Here is a 17012-nt window from a genome sequence, read left to right on the forward strand (position 1 = left end):
GAAAGGTGACATGAAAGTGTAACATCCGGAGCATTGGTGAACTAAAGGCCAACCGGTGTGCTTGGGTACTGTGAACTGTAGAGCGAACGAAGATACGCATCATTGAGCAAGAACAATAACCGGGAACCGGTGATAACTATCGGTCACGGGTCCACCGGTGATTCGACTGGTTAGTGGGGGAAAGATGAGAAATTCAAATTAGTGTTGTGATGTTTTTGGAGTTGAAAAAAAACGGCTGCTTGAGTGTTGGTTTCAACTCTTCTGGTTTGTTGTGCACTCTCAAGGCCAATAAAAACCAAGTTTACAGGGGAGTTTCTTCCTGTACAAAGCACAATTTGTGTAAACTCTATAAGTTCAATGAAATGCTCGACATATTTGCTTTACGCCACCCATAAGAGCATGTACAACTGTAACCGACACCTTGTTCTCTCTCCACCTTCTATTTTCTCCTTGGTCCTTTCTGTATTCAAACTTTATCATTAGGAAATATTTTTCGATTGGACGAAGTTCAGGGCAATTTGAAGAAATCATGTCGTTGAACATAAAATTCACGGGATTAGTCGACACCATTCCAGCATACTCTTGATATAGTAACAAAAGACTAAATCAAGCCAAAATAGCAGTTCTGTCTAGAACTGTAACAATATATTTTTGTAAATTCAGCCTTTGAGTGAAAAATTTTCTTCGTTTTTCATAGGGTAAGGCGTCAAAATCTCGAGCAGTAGAACGTAAAGATATTTCCATTTGCATCGGAGCAATTGCTCGACGAATATTATATTCATCACATTTTAGTGTTTTTCGTTTGTAATTATGAACCATTGTGCAAAAAATAATAAATAATAATAAAAAAATATATGTCAATTTGATAAATTAACATTTTCTTAGGAAAAACTACAAGGGACAGCCCTATGGGGTTGTACGAATTGCAGACGTAGGACTGCAATACCTGAAATATTTAATTTCTTGTTACATTTGGATTAACAATTAATCAAACATTTCTTTCTACAGTTCTTTTCATGAATCAAACCGTCTTGTTCATCAGGTCATTTTATTTACAATGAGCGATCGAATCCGATTAAGGAAAGCAGACAGAAAACTGCGATGGAAAACCGAACTAGTATCTGGAGCTGGTTTAAAATTTGAAAAAGTTTTCTATTGTGTGCCGTAAACAACCAGACCGATGCTTAAAAATCATGTTTTAGACAATACAGTTACAGTTCTTGTATAGGACAAGCTTTATAGTTTTACTTTGCCGTTATTGTAATTTTCCTAAAGTACACATAAATGTAGCGAATACAGTGGTCTTAATCATATATCGAAGCAAAACATATACAAGAATCGAAAATAGTTTTATGGATGGACTTAGATGCATTTTTGCAGCGATTTTTTGAGTAACAGTGCATCCATTCATAAATAGGCTTTATAGTACCTATGTATTGGTAGAATCAAAGTGGGATAGGTTGAGTGGAAATGAATCTCGTGGAATCAATAAATTGATGAAACGTAAATAATAAACCTTCGTTGCACTTTCTTTTATCCATTCGCGTGAATTTGTTGCTAAGAAAGTTTTCGTCCCCTTAGCCTGTCATGGAGACGACAACGCAAAGAAAAACCGAAAGTTTTCGCTTCGCGCAACGAAAGCTCAGGTTTCTATCATACACGCAACACTTGGATATACCTACACATTCGCCTCAAATAATAAACCCAAGCGAACGGTGTACCGTGCTTGAATCAAAAAGCTGTGCCAGTACATCGTGTCCGTACACGAATGGAAGATACGCACCAAGCAAAATGAGTCAACGCTGGTGATGATGGGTGGTGCGAAAGAGACAACTAGTACCACGACGCTAGCCTCTGCTACATTGGCTGTGGGAGCATGCAGCGCAGTGCTCTGCTCTGCCTGCTGTCCAAGAGTTAACTGAGCTTGCCCGACCAAATCTGCTCTTTAAATAGTCGATGGTGACGTCATTCATAGACGCGTTGTGCGCAGTGTTGCCACAATTTAATCTGGACCGGGAGTTGAAAAATCTTTTCTATCTGTACTCTTCTATAGAAAAATCTGTACCGGATTCTGTACCCAAACAATATCAAGGTTGTTTTATGAATATCATTTTTCATTTACATATTTTTAATTCGGGGAAATCAAACCAGACATTCTGACTCGGTTGTTTTATTTGAGTTGGAATTCCGCAAGAAACCAATTCCGGATGAGTGTGACTGGGTAAATCCAATATCAGCTCCAGCTCAAATTCTCGCTGCCACTTTGTTTGCAACCAAAGATGGTCAATAGAGTGGCGGCGAGAAGCTGAGATAGGGCTGGTAATATCAATAGGATGCGAGAAACCTGCTTGCAGTAATTCAAATGGAGCAGGTCAGAGCAAACGTATGCACTCCGAGAAGATTCACTCGGCTTTCACTTAGACATCATCCCTTTGATTTGCTGGAAGCAGGTTTCTCGCATATTGCATTCTAATGTCGGCATCAGTTCAAGCTGAATCAGTACCAACTCCACTTCAGATTCTTGCCATCCCTGCTGCCTAACTCAACGTTTACCTGCTGTTTACTGGGATGCATCGCAGGATTCAATTATTTTATCTTGCTGTCATGTAAAAAAATTTCTACTATTCTGTACTTTTTCACAAAAATCTGTAATCTGTACCGTACAGAATCTGTACAAAAAATGCTTCAAAAATCTGCACCTTTCCATATAAATCTGTACTTGTGGCATCACTGGTTGTGCGTTAGGTACATAAATCTGTCGTGCTAGACTAGGGAAACGCAGCCTTCTGTGTGCCAATGCGTGGTATTTTAACTATGTTGAACATTATTTAAAATTTTAATGCCATGATATCAAAAATCTTTGGGTTTATCTATTGGAATCTATCCTTAGAAGTATTTCTGAGCTATATGCGCAAAAAAAAATTGAATTTAAAAAATTTTTTATGCAATCACTTTAGCAATCAGAAATACTCTGAAGTCAATGATACACAAAAATCAAATCAAAAGTTGTAAAAACACACTTATTGTCGTTTGAGCATCTCAATGTAGACTATTAAAATGGGTGCGCGACGTTAGGCATAAATACGTTAGGCATAAGTACGTTAGGCATACATACGTTAGGCATAAGTACGTTAGGCATAATGGACGGTAGGCATAATGGACGATTGACATAATATACGTTAGGCATAATGGATGATTGGCATAATGGACGATAGGCATAATTCACAAAAATATAAAAATAATCGCAAGGCTTTCTTTATTGCAGATATTTTTACCGTACGCTCGTTTTTTCGGGATCGAGAAAAACTTCGCCATGCCTTCGTACAACTTTAATAAGAGACTGTTTTGGTTCAAGTACATATTAAGCTGTACATATCAAGCTGAGATCATTACCAATACAAATGCATCCAAATGTTGAAAACTAAAGCAAAATAACAAACAAAAAATAAGTTTTGGAACCCATGGAAACTTGCAGTATTGTGGACAGTATCAGCATTAGGCTAGAAATGTTTCGTTTGTGGCGACACCTTATTTGTTTCGGTAACTCGTCACCGTACACGAAAAAAGCCAGTTTCCATAGTTCTACTTTTGATGGCCTCAAGAATATAATCATTGAACTGAATAATATGGGATATAATCGATATAGAAACAGCAAGATTCGTACACTCGTTGAATGAAAGATGGAATGCATCATTCTTTCTTTCATGAGCTGTTCTTCGAAGCATATATTTTCTTCTTGGGCAATCACAACATGCATGTATGTAAGAACTAATCTAAGTTAATGTGCATTATAGTCATCTGCATTTTATCAATTGTATGTCGAGAAATTGACGCAAGCTGAGTTCCCAAATGTTTATCATTCGGTCTGCTTCCTTTATTTTACGGTTTTTAAAATACCTACTAACATAATTTCACGTAAAAATTAAATGAAGCAGAATAGACAAATACGTGAACCTTAACGTAACACCCCACATATATTATAGGTTTATTATAACGATCCCAATTATTTAATTATTTTTGAATATTTTACATTTTAAATATAAAACGGGTCATTCTGTTTTCTTTTTCATTTTATTAATATGCTAAATTTATCGTTCAATGTGCTCTGTAAACAAATTAATTTATATGGAACTGTTTACATTAAAATTATAATATTGACGCTGTCCCTGATGTTTTGTACTCCACCAAGTCTATACTAGTAAAAGGCTCTGAAATACTAAAAAATATCCATTTCCACCGTGTATTGGAATTCATTTCACTACTTCACTATTCTTCGTCGCGTCACTTAAGGATTATTTGTATATCACATAGGTTCTACAGTATGTCAGATGTGGTTTACAAGAAACACGTGATATGTTATGAAAGATAAAATTTATTCATTTATGTGAATAATCACTTAAAATCAAAGTAATTTATTTGTTAAGCGTATTTCGACAACATAAAAAAATCAAACATACAGGCTCGTACCACCCGAAGCCATCACCGCCGAAAAATAGATCCCTCTAAGTGATACATGATAATTTATGCCTAACGTCCATTATTCCAATCGTCCATTATGTCTAACGTCCATTATGCCTAACGTATATTATGCCTAATGTCCATTATGCCTAACATCTTTATGCCTAACATCTTTATGCCTAACATATTTATGCCTAACGTCCATTAAGCCTAACGTACGTATGCCAAACGTCTGTATGCCTAACGTATTTATGCCTAATGGGGTACACCCTATTAAAATGCTGTTATGCCACAATTATGATTATTTTCGATGCTCTACATGACAACATTGATATTAGTTCGCGTAGTTCTTCCGATTTTCGATATCAGAGGGGAGTCGGGTTTACCCAACGGTCGGATTTGCCCCACCTTATCCTATATACAGATTGCCTGTCAAATACAGTAATTCGATACGAATTATGTCATTTTCTTCTCTTTTCTAAAAAAACGTTTCCAACAGGTTTCAACCGCAGTGACGGAAAAACAGATCGGTCAAAACAGCTTTGAACAGAAATGATTCCATTGAAGCGATGATTTTACCAAACCATCAAATAGCTTGCCAAATCATTTCATTTTTTGAAATTTCTGTCCGAGGAGTTGACGGAAGTTTGCGTTGAAGAAAGCTTTATGGTTTTCTGGATTAACATGTTCGGTTGGGGCTTAAATTTCTTAACTTTTTAACTATCATGTCTCCGTTTTTTGGAGCTAGCGTTAATTCAACGCTAGTTTAGCCCTGTCACTAAGTTAATGTGGTATTCTGATGAGACGAAGTCGAAACGCAAATTCCATAACTAATTCAGTTATAGGTTTTGTGCTCTTCACGCGCAAAGATGGTTTAAAACAATTTTCTCTTTATAATGGAGCAAAAATTGTTTTTACCTAAATTGTTCTCCACTGATGAGAAATATAGCATTGCCTTGCCAAGCCGAATCAAATGTTTCGGTTTCATTAGTTCTCATCAGCTTAAAATGAGCTCCTTTACTTGTGTGGCATCACACTTGACTAGGGGTTCGCTCAGGAACACAAATTGCGTCTCCGTTTTTTGAAGCTAGCTTCAATCCGGCGCTAGCTTAGTTCTGTGATTCTGATGAGACGAAGTCGAAACGCAAGTTCCATAACTAATGTCACTATTTAGATAATACATAACATTGCTGCATTTTCCAATCTGCTAAAAAGTACTTATTCCTTACAACCTCCAAATGTACTTTTGTCATAATAAGTAAGCGAAATGAAAGCTATTATTTCCCCCTCATATGCTCGAAACGCAAACGATGCACTAAACTGCACGTTATTTCCATTTACTTCCCGACGCAACCATCAACCCACTATCGTATAGAATGGCATTTCCGAACACCTTCATTACCATATGCGCACACCGACGGCGGAGCATCTGATTGCAAACTCCCGCAAGTTTGCCTCACTTTACGTACCTACTACCCATCATCGCAGACAAAAGGGGTTCTTTAAATTTTAAATTCAGTAAATGCGTTCGAAAACAAACGAAGCAAAAGTAATCGATATAACTGCAGGATGGAAACGAGCCAAGAGAGAGTACACCGGCTGGGGTCGGGCGGAACATTTGCCTTTGATGATGATTCACACAGAAAACCCAACCGCCACTTTGCATGGTCCGTATGGGCTTTGGAGAAAGAAAGCACAACAAACATGATACCCTACTCGACGAAAACCTACATGGCGAAAAAAAAACAAATTAAACATGAAGTTCAACGTCTAGTCTATACATACAGGCGTGCACCTCTTGTTTATACTCAGCAGTAGACCTATCCAACTGTGTCAAAATGTTCTCACTCGTTTCATAAAAACATAACTCTTGTGATATGGTGTTAAAAAAGCCAAAAGTTGCTGTGGTATTTAAAGTTGACAAAAACCATCCGCGTAAACAATTGCAGCAAGATCAATACTTTTCTCCTGAATATACATACATTGTAACGTACGGTACGTACAATATTGAAAAATTCGTGAAAGTGAGTTCTGTTGAAACACCCTGTACGATGGTACCGCTCCTCATCCCCGCATCCAAACCGAAGAGTTCTATACGCAGAAGAACTTTTCTTTTATTCCATAAAGTTACCTACCATCGAACGCTACTCGTTTTTCTTTCCTCATTATAGTCAAACGAATCAGATCCATGGTATGTGTATGAGACTGTGTATTATGCTCTTTTTTACCTCCAATCTTTCGTTCACAGCTCGATGTTTCAACGTGAATAGCGTTATGCTACCATCCTGCACACAAAACGCTGCAGGTGTTGGTAAGTTCTTGGTTCGTTATGCTACGATAGCAACGCAAAACAAACCAATCGTCACGAACACTAATAAATGAAATGTCAGTTATGCTGTGCACAGTCCACAGTTACGTTCTTCTGAGTTCTTGCGCTCAGACTCTCCCTCTCTCATTCTATTATTACAGGAATCTATGGGCAAAAGCGCATTTTTCAAAGAGCGGACATTTCCGTTGAGAGATTGGTGGAAATTTTTGGAACGATGAGTACCACTCGCAGCATAAAATTGTTTAACAGGAAGGAACAGAATGGGCACGTCTTCTCTGAAATTCTACAAAAAGTGAAAAGTATTAATTTCAAATCCGGCATAGGTCGTCATTACGTCAAATTTGATTCTCGCAAATTTATCAAATTGTCACGAGGATATTTACGCTGTAGATCTTTTCTTCCGAAAAGATATGCGTACGAAATTTCTGGACTAATATTTAACGATGTGAATAGTCCTCGTTTTCGTTAATACTCACATTATCTCGACAAAGAACCAGCGCCAATAATCGAGATTGTTGACTATCTAATCTAAAAGCTTTTCATTCTCGGCTCTAATGGCGTGTATTGCGGAGGACTTTTTCGCGTACACTTACGAGCACTCTTTGTCTTACCACGGGATGGATGATCAAGTTTGGATATTAGCGTGCAACCAGGATCAGGATCAACGCCAGTAACATCCTGATTATGGCCCTGAGTAAGGAAGGATGACCCCGACTTGAAATACCGAATGGCCCAACAGCACGGCTGCCTCCGTCCCGTCGAAACCTTGGCAGGTCTCCGAGTACGTTCAAAACTCGTCACTATTTATTCCGTGGTACTAGGTTCGGATTGACCATTCCCGATTTTATGTCGAACCGGGTTTAAACTACTCCACATGAAGGATAATGTCAACCCTAGCATGACATCTCTGCTTATATAGATAACCATGGGATCACAAGACTGCGTACAACGAGTGGTGATAGCGGCCCAGAGTTAAGACCCAATAAAATGTAGAATAAACAAGAAACTCACACATACGGAGCAGGCACATGAATCCGGTCACCAGAGGTAGTTAGGTGAGGTCACCACCACCACAAGCAGCTGAAGTTATTCAGTTAGAGCAGTGGAAGGAGAAGCAGCAACAACAGCCTGAGCAGACCGAGATGAACACAGAAGCCAAAAGTAGTGTCAGCGAAGGACTTGGTGGATGAGCGTCACAAGTTTGTGGACGCGAGAAACAATGTCCATAGGGATGTCAACGAGATGGTTCTCAGAATGCGAAAGGCGCTAGTGTCTGTTGTGAAAAAGTACACTATGGTAACACAGAGAGCTGATGTAGCTTAGCGAGCAGTGGCGTCGGCTAAGGCTACTGTCTTCCTAGCCCCTTACAAGCAGGAGAAGTAGAAGCTGATCGGAGTGGAGAACGCACCAGTTTTCGTGACTCTAACAAGGACAAGAACCTCGCTAGGAGACGGTAGGCCATGCGGCCCCAAGAGATAGACGCTGTCATTGCCGAAGGAAAGGACGTCACTCAATAGGAAGAGGGCTGGAGCACCGTTGCAGGTCGAAATGAGAAACACGGGAATAAGCAAAAGCAGCAGGAAGAGCGAAAAGGGAAGCAGAAAAGGAAAGGAAAACCTCCGTCTCACCAGAAGGCGTCAAAGCCAATGACGCGACGACGTATGCAGCGCTGATCAAGAAGGTCAGAGAGAACCCGAAGCTGAGGATTTTGGGGGCAAGAATCAGGCGTACCCAAAAAGGTGAGATGCTCTTCGAGTTGAAGAAGTATTCCACGATTAGCAGCTCGACCTTGCAGGAGATTATTACTAAATCAATGGTGAAAAATCAGAATTTCAAGTCATAATACCGGAGATGATGATTGTCTGCAAGGGGCTGGATGAGATCACGGCTGAAGACAAGCTGAGAGGTGCACTGAAGCAGCAGTATAATCTGGGTGAGGTGCACGTGACTATCCGGTTAAAGAAGGGTCACAGAGGAACTCAGACAGCGATGATTCGTTGACCGGTAACCGTTGCCGACAAGGCGCTGGAGGCAGGCAAAGTTACGATTGGATGGTAGAGATGTCTATTGAGAGCCGACTAATGATAATAAACAAGTGTAATAATGCTTCAAGTGTTTGGGCTTTGGACATTTGACAGGGATTTGCAAAGGCCCGGATAGATCCAGGATTTGCTGAAAATACGGAGTTTTGCACTCCAGCGGACGGAAACGACCATCAGACGAGTAGCTTTAAACTGCACTGTAGACAAACGGTAATGGAGATAATCCAGATAAATTTGAATCACTGTGACACTGCACAGCAACTGTTGTGGCTGTCTACGACAGAAGAAACTATGTGTGACGTCGCTTTGATTGCAGAGCCGTATCAGGTACCCCCTGATAACGGTAACTGGGTGGCGGATGGATCGGGAACGGCTGTGATACAAGTTATGGGCAGATTCCCCATTCAAGAAGTGGTAGAATGCTCATATGAAGGCTTTGTGGTTGCCAAAATCAACGGCCTCTTCATGTGCAGCTGTTAAAGCAGTTTACCGAACAGTTGATCGGTCGGAAGTCGATAGTAATTGGTGATGACTTCAACGCGTCGGCTGTGGAGTGGGGCAGTAGAGTAACGAACTCAAGAGAGTGTATCGTACCGGAAGCTCTAGCGAAGTTAGACGTACGATTGTGCAATGAAGGTTCTATTAGCACATTTCGGAGAGAGTCTATCATCGACGTCACATTCTGTAGTCCTTCATTGACGGCGAACATGGTTTGGAGAGTATGCGAAACTTATATGCATAGCGTCCACCAGGCAATTCGCTACCGTATCGGTCAACAGAACACTGCTGCATCACAGAGAAGGATGACCGACGTGGAAGACGAAAGCCTTCAACAAAGATCTCTTCGTTAAAGCGCTTCGGCCGAACGGCGGGACCGAGAACGTGGATGCGGTTGGTCTAACAAGAAGGATGGTGATGGCTTGTGCTGACACAATGCCGCAAAAACTGGAACCATGCAATAGACAGCGTCCAGCTTACTGGTGGAACAAGACGCTTTGTACGCTACGCGCTGCTTGTATCAGAGTCAGAAGGCGGATTCAAAGAGCAATATCGGAGCCAGATAGAAAAGAGCGCAAGACAGCATTTCGGGAAGCTAGGGCCGCATTAAAACAGGAGATCAAGCTTAGCAAGCCAGATTGCCTCAAGGCGGCGAAAATGATTTGCTCGTCAACGCCCGGCTAAGCTGAAGATAATCGTTAAGGGTCTCTTCCCGAAGTACGATTCAACTATGTGGCCACCGACACCGTACGGCGAAGAAGAAGGAGCAAACATGGCCGATCGGCAAGTGACTAACAACGAGCTAGCAGAAGCATCGAAGAGCTTAAAATCAAAGAAAGCCCCTGGTCTGGATGGAATACGAAACGTGGTGCTGAATGCTATGATCCTGGCATATCCGGACATATTCAGAAAGGTGCTGCAGAAGTGTTTAAATGAAGAAAAAAAATCGCCAAAATATGGAAGGTATAGAGGCTGGTGTTGATACCAAAGCCAGGGAAGCCACCCGGCGATCTGGCCTCGTATAGTCTGCTGGATACACTCGGAAAACTCCCGGAAAGAATCATCCTCAATAGGCTGACGAAATGCATGGAGAGTGAACGTGGAATATCCAAGATGTAGTTCGGATTTCGCAAAGAAGTATCGATAGTGGAGGCAATTCAGATAGTGCTCGAGAGAGTTGAGACGGCAAACAGAAGCGAAGAGGAGACGTTGCGCTGTAATCAAGATAGATGTGATGAATAAATGCATTCATCACAGCTATCTTGATGAATGCATTTATGCAGCTGGGAAGCCATCGCTGCACAGAATGAGGATTCTCCACTATCTATGCCAGATCTTGAAAAACTACTTCCAGAGCAGAGTGCTGCCAACGACACGACCTGACATTTCATGAAAAATTCCGAAAAAAAGTGTTCACGAAATTAATCGCCAGTTACCAGTACATTGAGCGACCCCTCGGTAATGATAAAATATGAATTTCTCGCGCAACACTGTCTCAATTTTCTTAATGTTTATTTGCATACCCTAGCAACCAATATCCGTAACAGCTAGGAAAGAAAATATTCTGTTTTGTTTGCTGCAAAAATCAAACGCGAACTCGAAATTTTAATACCCGATCGAAACGATGGCAAGCGCTGCCGATAACTGGGTCAAAAAGACGACGGATCAAGAAATTTCTGCACTCGGTAAGTGTTGTTATAACCTATTTTTGAAGCGATCATTGGGGTGGGATTTGAATTTTTCTTTTTAATACAAATAGGTTAGCGAACTGAGTACATATCACCAAGGATAAGGATTCAGAGCCGGCGGCTGGCAGTCCAGAGAAAGAGAATGCGGAAAAACCTAGTCCACCGGCAGTAGAACCAAAGCTGCACCTGATGTTTGGAGTTCGGTAGCTACTGACTCTAGCAGCTCCTGAAGAAAAACAAGCTGCAAGAGAAAATGGAGAAACAGCTTCCTCCGCGGAAGATGCAGAAGCATTCAAGTAAGTCGAAATCTGCAGAAAATTTGATTAGGACATAAGGAACATTGAGAGCCTCTCTTTGTTTACTTTCTCTTTCGATTATTATGACGTCACTATAACACTTTGCACTAATTTGCCAGTACATAGCCGATGGTTTTTACTAAAATATTGGGCAAAGAGTTGAGTACTAAATATTGAAACGACCGAGTAATAAACAGAAGAGAAAGACCCCAAAGAGAATCTCATTGTTGCTTACGTCCTATTCTAAATTTTCTCCCGAAATATTCTGTATCAGCTTTAAAATTATCCATGACTAATCTTTTAGCCCGGCGGATGCAAGTTTGCTAATGAAAGATGTTCGCTAAGGTCTAGTAGAATCAAAGCTGGATCTGGAGTTGCAGCGGAAGGATTCTTCTTCGTCGATTGGTTGGTTAAAACTTTCGAAGCTTTGCACATGAAGCAGGAATTACTACAGAGAGTCTATGCGATGGGTTTCAACGCCCCTTCCAAGATTCAGGAGATGGCTCTACCTATTCTGTTGGCCGGTCCGCCACGGAATATAATCGCCCAGAGTCAGTCGGGAATAGGAAAAACCGCTGCCTTCGTGCTGGCAATGCTCAGTTGAGTCCATCAGTTAAAAAACTATCTGCAGGTGATTTGCCTTTCCCCACGTATGAGCTGGCAATTCAGAAGGGGGAAGTAGCTGCCAAAATGGCAAAGTTTTGCCCGGAAATCAAACTTCCTTACGCCGTTCGCGGTGAGGAGACCGTCAAAGGGGCGAAGCTGACTAATCATATCATCGGAACACCCGGCAAGCTAATGGACTGGGGTATAAAGTTCAGGACGTACGACCTAGTTTTCCCTCTTTGTACTGGACGAGGCGGGTGTTATGGTCGGTGTTCTTCTTGGCCACGTACGAGCGCGAGGTGATGGAGTTTGCCGAGTACATCGTACCCAATCCGATTCGGCAGGCGCGGGAGCAAGAATCACTCGATAACATCAAACAGTACTACGTCAAGTTCCGCAACCAGGACGTGAAATTGTGTGATTACCGTCGGACAATCGATCATTTTCTGTCATATGATGTATAGGACAGTTGTAAACTCCAAGTAAACTTATTTTCAGAACTGTTAATCGATCGAAACAGGTACGCAAAACGGCCGGTTGGTTGGCCGGCAGGATGGTCACTCGGTAGCGGTACTGTCCGGTGATCTAACGGTGGAGCAACGGTAGGACGCTCTGGATCGATTCCGAACCGGACTAGAGAAGGTACAGATTATAACGAACGTTTTGTCCAGAGGTAAGTTCCACCACTAGATTCTGGCTACAGCACCAGGTTACGGAGAGATTCTTTCGTCTTAGGTATCGACGTCGAACAGGTGACCATTGTCGTCAACTTCGACCTGCCGATGGATCAGCAGGGACGAGCCGATTGCGAATCGTATCTACATCGAATTAGACGCACCGGTAGATTCGGTAAGTATGACTCATTCTTGTGGTCCTATAGATTGTATTTCTTCCCACTTCTTTAACAGAACGGAATCACCATCAACCTAGTGGACAGTGATCGAAGCATGATGATTTGCAGATCAATCAAAAAACACTTCCAGAAAAAGATTCAGTTGCTAGGCGCGGAGAACTCGGACGAAATTGAAAATTGCTAGATACAACTGAATGTGAACGGTCGTGTGGCGCTAATTCACCCCACTTCATCTGGCTGCCGGTTACAATTCTTTGATTACTTTAGTATCTCGAAGTAACCGAACTGAACGTGAATTGTAGGAAAAAATTACATGTGAGTAGAAGTTTGAGCTATAAAATATGGTAATATTCTGAATTCCAAACGCAAATTTTCAGATAAATACAACACAGTTAAACCCATTCCTCAACCGGTTCGGATTTCTGAATGAAGTCAGTATGGTTTCCAATTCAAATACAACAATCGATTCCGACTGGATTCGGAATCGGTTGTTGCATTTGCGCTGGAATCCATACTGACTCCATTTAGGCTTCCGAGTGGTTTGACCGGGAAGAAGCACTGTGTGTTGGATGCTTGTTAGGTTGATATTCAGCGACTGAAAAAGAACCTCAACCGAACTCAAAGCTGTACACCAGTACAGTGGTGACATACCATTACATGCAGTATCCCATTCAATGTACCCGAAGCGAAAACAAGTTCTAGAAATTTCGTAAAGGTGCTCAGTTGAACGAGCAAATTAAAGACTTCCTAATACTGTTGCACATTGCAGCTGATAACTCACACTACAAGATAATGGACGTGCTGCTGCGTCGCGATGCCAAGGTGGATGCGCTCGATGGACTCCATCAAACAACGCTAAATCGATGAACTAGAGAAGATAATATTCAAGCCTGTCGACTGTTACTATCGTATAACATCGATACCCAGCATTGTATCTCTGCAGGGCCGCCCAGTTTGCTACAGAAAATGAGCTGAAAAATTTTCAAGATCCGCCTTCATACACAATCGATCTAGAGTGCTAATTCTTGGAAGCAGCCAAAGCCGGTGATCTAGATATGGTTCGACGGATTGAGCTCTCAAATCCGGTGAGACGTAAATTGTGATCTGGATGAACGACATTCGACTCCATTCAATCTGGCTGCTGGCTATAATCGGAACTGCTGGCAATTAGGGGGCTATTTCAAATGCAACACTATCCGTATAACATTCTGTAGCATTTGAAGCTGAGCTGGGGCTGGTACTGACATTAGAGTGCGAGATGCGAGAAACCTGCTTGCTGCAAACCAAATAGATGATGTCAGAGTGAAAGCTGCGCCGACTGCCCGCTTTTACTCTGGCAATCTCCATTTGATATGCTGCAAGCAGGTTTCTCGCATCTCGCACTCTAATGTCAGTACCAGCACCAGCTCAGCATCTCGCGGCCACTCTGTAAGCACCCTTAGGGTGCTTACAGAGTGGCGGCAAGAAGCTGAGCTGGCGCTGGAACTGACATTACAATGCGAGATGCGAGATACCTACTTGCAGCATATCAAATGGAGCATGTCAGAGTGAAAGCCGAGCGGATCTGCGCCGATTGCCCGCTTTCACTCTGACATCATCTCTTTACTCTGCTGCAAGCAGGTTTCTCGCATCTCGCACTCTAATGTCAGTACCAGCACCAGCTCAGCATCTCGCGGCCACTCTGTAAGCACCCTTAGGGTGCTTACAGAGTGGCGGCAAGAAGCTGAGCTGGCGCTGGAACTGACATTACAATGCGAGATGCGAGATACCTACTTGCAGCATATCAAATGGAGCATGTCAGAGTGAAAGCCGAGCGGATCTGCGCCGATTGCCCGCTTTCACTCTGACATCATCTCTTTACTCTGCTGCAAGCAGGTTTCTCGCATCTCGCACTCTAATGTCAGTACCAGTCCCAGCTCAGCTTCTCGCGGCCACTCTGTAAGCACCCTTAGACCCGATAGTCTGGGGAAAATTTTAATGCAGTAACGCTGAAGGCATGGCGAGGCATGAATTTTAAACTAACTAGAACACCCGATAAAACTGCTGCTGGGGACAGCAAGTTATAGTTTTAAAATTATTAGTTTTATATTTTAGAACTGTCAAAATATTGAATCTGGAACATTCCTGAACATGCCCCGATGTGATTGTGTCAGTTCCAGTCCTACTTTGAAACTCCTATATAAACAAAACGCTGCTGAACTTGCTTTAAACTTAGTTTGACAGTTAAAAACAAAATCTGCATTTCGCTTGGGGCGCTCATCCATTCCGATCGTTTCGTTAAGCGTACCGAGTGTGTATCTGGAAAACAATCTGCAATCTATGATAGACAATAAAAACAAGTGTACTGAAAACTTCGTCAATTATTTAATAACAGAAACAAACGCAACTGTGTGTGCGAACGACCTTTTGAAAGTGTGATGTTAATCTTTCATGGTCCTGGTACTGCGCAACGGACCCGATCTGGACCAAAGGTCACTCAGCGCGCTCCGACATAGCAGTCCGAGCTGGTAGAGTTCACTATCACACTGGCACGGATTTCCGTTTTTGAATTGAGTACAGCCGCACTAGGCTGCAAGGCACTACTGTACTCCATCCTTAGATAAACACACTGTCCAGTTGATTGATTCGGATGTGACTTTGCACCAACCACCCACATTCAGAAAGACTACAAATCCCTACCCACACTTGATATACATAATATCGGGTGGTCCAGCATTGTCTATAGTCGGCAAAACTTCAGCGCTATTCGACTTCTTCTAAGTTTGTCGGTCCTCGGAAGAGTGGATTTGGATTGGATGGTTGGGCAGAATGTGAGTTGCTTGGAATCGAATACAAATGTTGCTTGGAATCGAATACGATCGTGACATTTTGCACGATTTAGCGAGCGGGGGACCGTATTGGAGAAGGTAGTCTGCTTTTCTTGATTGTCCACAAATTATAAGTATTCAGATTAATATTAGCGCACCAATCACTGAGAATTTACAGGAATATTTGCTTGATTCGCATCGAAAAATGTTTGTTGTCAAATTGTTTTTCCTTGCGTAACCAGGGGTTGTTTGAAAAAATAACAACATACTATTAAGTGTTGCTAGTTTCATGCATTTTCTAATCAAATGTCATATTTGACATTACCAGTTACCTGAGTCACTGAGGGGTAGTCATATTTGCGATACAGTTTTCAATTGCCAGTGTCCAGTCGTGTCGTTGGTGCTGCTATACGATACGAGCGCAGAGCAGAAGTCAACGCGAGTCACAGCAGGCGTTCCTCAGGGCTACATTCTCGGTCCAACTCTATGGAAAGGGATGTACGATGGGGTATTAACAATGCGGCTGCCCAGGAAAGTCAAAATTGTGCGTTTCGCGGACGACGTGTCACTAACGATGATGGGTGAGACACCCATCGGTGACGGACAATATAGAAGCTATCGAGAGCTGGATGAACGGGGTCAAGCTGCAAATAGCTCACAACAAGACGGAGGTGTTGTTGGTCAGCAACTGCAAAGCGGTTCAGAGGATGCGGATCGACTTCGGAGGGCACGTGATTGCATCGAAGCGTGTACTGAAGCAATGGGGAGTGATAATCGACGACCGGTTGAGCTTTAACAAACACGCCGACTACGCCTGCGAAAAGTCGGCGAAGGTAACTATGCAAGGAACCAGAAGTTCGGATAATACTTAAAAAGCACACTTTAAAGTTCACATATAGTTCTTAGCGAACTTTCAAGCTTGAATGAAACTTGAAAGCTGCATAAGCCGGTATTAGAACATAAAACGAATCGTAAAATTACTTTAAACAAGAAGCTTCTACAACTCACTTACACGAACTTTTCGTTGCTTGAGGAACGCAATAGCGAGAATCACGCCAAACGTCGACGGTCCGAGAAGCAGTACGAGACGTCTGCTATGTACTATTTCGTCATCGATCCTCCGATATGGGGTTCCTGCCTGGGGTGCGGCGTTGAAAATCGGAACCGCGAAAAGCTAAACAGGAACTTCCGGCTGATGGCCGTACCAGGTGCGAGTGCTTACAGAACAATATTGTCGGAGGCAGTATGCGTTATCGCCTGGATGATCTCCATCTGCATCACCCTGCCGGAGGATATCGAGATATCGAGTGCTACAATCAGAGAAACATCAGAAACATGAGGATGATGGTGAGAATCGATTCGATGGCGAGGTGTACAAAAAAGGTAACCTACCGGTTCAGTCCAAACCTGTTAACGTGGGTCAAAAGAAAGCACG

General features: G+C 42.3%; 1 pseudogene; it reads left to right on the top strand.

Annotated features, from left to right (window-relative positions):
- The first annotated feature begins 11294 nt into the window (after nucleotides 1-11294).
- Nucleotides 11295-12857, top strand: LOC131692313 (DEAD-box helicase Dbp80-like; annotated as a pseudogene).
- Nucleotides 12858-17012: the final 4155 nt, after the last annotated feature.

This window comes from Topomyia yanbarensis, chromosome 3, assembly GCF_030247195.1.
Source record: "Topomyia yanbarensis strain Yona2022 chromosome 3, ASM3024719v1, whole genome shotgun sequence".
Taxonomy (NCBI): Eukaryota; Metazoa; Arthropoda; class Insecta; order Diptera; family Culicidae; genus Topomyia; species Topomyia yanbarensis.